We start from the raw sequence: 5097 nt of genomic DNA on the forward strand, positions 1-5097 counted from the left end.
AGACTTTTGAGGGAATGCAAGTTGTTGATTTTGACAGTGAGGTTCACCAGGTTCTGCACTTCATATTGGAAAAAAGGAAAAGGGTAAAACGGTTTCTTAACTGCCCTGGGTTTTGGCGGGTAAAAAGAAGTATCTTGAATCAATAATTCACCGCCTTGGAGTTGCATCTACATGTTACAAACGGTTTAAGGCTCTCTTTCCGGCTTACCGCACATGGGTGAAGTTTGCTAAATCTGTTCAAAAAGCTTTGCAATCTTAATCTGATCAAATTACAGCATTGAAAGAACTAGTAATTGAAGATTAAAGTGCTAGAAACTATTTTCTGGAACCCTTCCTTTGTCTTCAGAATTTGTATTTATTCTTGGTTGTAAGTTTCCTTTATATGCCACATCATCCTCGTAACCAGAGCACGTCCTCGGTTTCCTAAAATTGCTGATATTGGATAACATAACTGCTGTCCTTTTAACCGTTCTTTAAGCCACCCCTTTCCTAACAGATGTGCAACTCCTCTAGGCTTTCAGGCTGGAAACTAAAGTTTTAGCGTTGCTTGTTAATTTTCAACACCATTAGTTATTATACACGAGAATATTATTAAACAAATCAATCTCGTTTATTGTGCATATGATATGTTTAATTTATTTAATATTTGTGTTATTGTGTCAATTCATATTATATGATTTGTTTAATCCTTTTATAATACTCATTTATTCATATTAATCCAATTTAAATGAATTTGTTATGTAAAAAAAATTAACTCTGACTTGTTTAAACATTAATCATGCCGTGTTTGTATAATATGTGAATAGACATATCCGTACACATATTTAGAATGTTAACCAATTTAATTAATCGAGTTGTATTTGTATTTATATTTATTTATATGATTGTTAACATTTTATATTGTTTTTTTTAAATTACCTTACCCAATTCAGCTTTTTAAATATAAAATTTGGTAGGAACACACATTTTAATCATGAAGATCCTTTCATTTTAAATTTTAATTCCACTTATTCTACTTTGGGTTACTTTACTGCTGAAAACATATCTCGACATTTGAATACTACGAAAAAAAACCAGGTGGGAAGTATTGTCCGCCTTATCCATGTTAGGGTCCCTACGGCGACCCAAGTGAAGGGAGTAAGTTTAGCCCATCAAGTGTTCATGCTTCATGGCACGTCTCGAATCTGAAAACTAAGGCTTCCGTGGTAATTAAAGGGCACTTTGAAATGATCGCCATGAGACTATCGTACGTTCAACAACCTAAGAAGTTAAAGTCAACTTACCCTTATTTTCACACAAGTGATGTAACATAGGATGTTAACGGGTTGGGTATTTTATAATTTTAAGGTACTTGAACTCTAACCGTATAAAAAATCAACTACTCTAATCCTATTAACTATCTGAATAGTTTTAAAATTACTATCCTAACCCTAATCCTATTACATTTTTACTACCCTATAATTATCCTAATTAGTTTAAAAATCCGATTAGATTAAAAAATTATTAAAATCTTCTTCATAGGTATCCAATTATTCCGAACTTGTATACATATATAATAATATTTCTCTACGTATTTCATAAAATTAACTACTAATTAAATTAATAAAAATAAAAATAATAAAATTTAAATTTAAATAATCAAACATAAGAATTTTAAACATTTATACAGCATGGCATGGCAGGCTAGCAGCTAGGGAAGAACAAGGGCAAAAGGGCGTGGGACTTGGGGAGACACTGTGGCAGCCGGTAAGGAGTGGTTGTGGTTGGGTGGCTGGGGAGAAAAGAAAGATGAAAGAGCCGAGCATGGCATGGTAGGCCGACAGCTGGGGTCTTGGGGAAGAACAACTGAACAAGGACTGATTCCACTGAAGGAGTGGCTACCGATTAGAAGAGAAAAAAGAAAGAAAAAAAAAGTGGCTAGGGTTTTTATTTCTTAATCTTTTTGTCTTTTTTTTTAACATCAATTACATAAACATTTCACATTTGGATTAAGAAATTGTGAAGTAAGTTAACAGTCTTTTTCTAATAAGCACAAAAAAAAAATTGCTATATGAATTTTATAATTTTATAAATTATAATTGTAACGACCCCTTCTTGGTCGCTATCGACATCCGAGACTTTCGAAAAATCCTGCCAAGTCCCGAACAAGCCTAAAAGAAATTTCTCAATAACTCATTGTAAGTGTACCTTTACTAAACCGTATTAATGTTTGAACCATATATATATATTTATAACTTAAATTTTCACAATGAGTATAGCCATTAAATTTTGACTTTAAGTCATGACATCACAATTAAATACATTGAGTTCAAAAATCTCAAATTTTTGTTTATATCAAACTAATATTTGTTTACATAGTAAAACCAAAATAATACAACTCAATCTCTAACAGCGGAGCGACTTGGGATAAAAGGCTATGAGATGTCTTTACCTATTTGCGGTGGACCGAACGCGCTGATGATTACACGCTAGGCTGATCCTTGTTTGCAAAAAGGGGAAAAAAGATGAGTGTGGGTCTCACAGACTCAGTGATCATTGACTCCGTGAGTAGGGCGTAGATGGGAAACAAGTAATAAGGTAGAGATTTTGAATAATAAAAATTGCAAGAGTAGATAAAAATATTTAATTCAAACGGATATTTGTGCCATATATATATATATATATATATATATATATATATAAAAAAATATANTAAGGTAGAGATTTTGAATAATAAAAATTGTAAGAGTAGATAAAAATATTTAATTCAAATGGAGATTTGTGCCATATATATATATAAGAAAATATCGAGAATCTCTTGTAAGTCGTAATCAACCATAATGTATATCAAACCAAGTAAACTTTTGTGCAGCGAGAAAGTTAACAACCATTTTCAAATTAAATCAGTAAAATATCATTTTAAACCTCATGCTCATAAAAGATCTCTACAGTCAAAATTATCTCATGTAATACTCAAATTAAATCAATAAAGTTGGGCAAGCTCCCACGAAACCAAATAGTAATCAAAGTATACACAGTTCGCAAATCACCTCACACGCGAGGGTAAAATTCATATAACAGTAAAACCAAAGAGAGTTGTAGAAAATCGTATAATTTTGTTTTCACCATGTAAGAAATAAGAGTCTGAAAATCCAAAGAGATTTTTGTCTCGAGTAGGAAATCAAATAAAATCCGTGGTCCTACTACCACATAATAACCTCTGGGAGCCTCGCTCCACCGAATCCCACATACCATGGCAGTCTCACGATGTTGGCCGACATCGGAGAATCAAACGGTCGCAACCGCGTAACCATCTGGTGGCCTAGCCACCCATACATATATCATAGGCCGTGGCCCCAACCACGCCTAACCGCCTGTCCGCGACCCAATGGTTCTCTAGCTAAAGCTCACTCGTGCACGAGGGTCACATTTAACCGATGTGACATCCGGCCTACTCTCGACGCTCTCAGTTTGTCCAAAACGTTTTAAAAAAAATTTACATTCCGTCCTTGAAAATTCGTGCCGAATTATTTTCGAAGCGTCAAATATTGGGTATTATAAAATCTATCATTTTCTCAAAATAAAATATATGCATGAATTTCAAATAGTGATTTACATGGTGAGTAAGCAATAAAATCATGAATGCACACTGCACAAATATATAAGGCACATTTTGATGTAAAACAGTGTGAAGGGCTTGCTTCTCGATTTTTAAAACACTTTACATATAGTTTATACATATATATTCAAAATAATTTTTGAAATCATTTGCATTCACAATTCCCTAAAATGTCTATCAGCACATGCTATCTATAATTTTCGCGTTTAAAATAAATCATACTTATAGGTATATATTTACGAAAATTTTAAAATTGACACTCCCTACTCACCTCACAATAGCGGGATGTTACGTCGCTATTAATTCAAAGATGTATCTAGCTACTCCTTCTTACCAGTCGTTCGTTATTTCCTTCAACCTTTTACCACAGTGCACCACCTATTTATTTTTCTTAAATATTGAAACCCACTTAATTAATATATCTATATATCTTACTTTATTCTAGCATCATTATTATCTATTTTTATTATTTTCTTACCTTTCTTTCCCTGTTTCTTTCTCTCTCTTCTACTCGTTTTTCTCTTCCTTTCTTCTCCCTCTTTTCACGCACTAATCGACTACACTTTCTTCCTCTCTTTCTCTCACTGTCGGCAGCACCCCAATACTCAGCTTCCTCTCTTTTCTTTCCTCAAAATCCAGCAGCAACCGAGCTTTCTTTTCCCCTTAAAATTTGCAGCAAAACTTTCCTCTTTTGACTCCTCTAAGTGGCAGCACACAATCTCTCTTTCCCAACTCTCTCTTTCTCTCTTTTTCCTTCCTCCTTTTCTTTCTCTGCTTCTCCTGTTTTTGGCCGACCTTCTCTCCCTTTTTATTTCTCTCTATAAGCTGCTGGTTAGGAAGAAAAAAAAGATATGAATTTCACGTGGAAGGGAGAAAAGAACGGACATGACCACTTGTCCTTATCTCCCTATCATTCATTCATCTATTTCTCCTCTTTTACTTCCTGTCGACCCCTACCATCTTTCATCATAAAAAGAGATATTTTTATTATTTTATTATTATTTTGACTCCTTAATAATTCACATGGGCAGCTGCCATCTATTCTTATCTTCTCTCTTTTGAAATGGCTGGCCCCCACTCTCTCGTGTCTTCCATTACTTGACCAATCACCTCACACTAATAAATTTACTTAACTTTCCTTTTTACTTAGTTGACCGACCTTTTTAATATTTGTCTTCATCATGTCTCTAATTTCACTCCCAACTCCTTTTTGTTCCTCAAATGGTCGGCTTGTACTAACTCAATTCATTACTTAAAAAAAAAATATATATAATATATATATATATATAATTTATTGATTAATGTACAATTCTTTACTTAAAAAATAAGATTTCAAATTCAAAAAATATTAAACAAGAACAACGTCAAAATACTTCATATTTGATCAAAGTGATATCAATTTTATTTTTCAAATGATGCATTCTTCTGCGATTGCCGCGTTTGTTTTGGTGTTAAAAACAATTTAGTCCATCAGAAATTAATGGCATGGACCTACTGCT

The sequence above is a fragment of the Theobroma cacao genome, chromosome 4 (genome assembly GCF_000208745.1).
Source record: "Theobroma cacao cultivar B97-61/B2 chromosome 4, Criollo_cocoa_genome_V2, whole genome shotgun sequence".
Taxonomy (NCBI): Eukaryota; Viridiplantae; Streptophyta; class Magnoliopsida; order Malvales; family Malvaceae; genus Theobroma; species Theobroma cacao.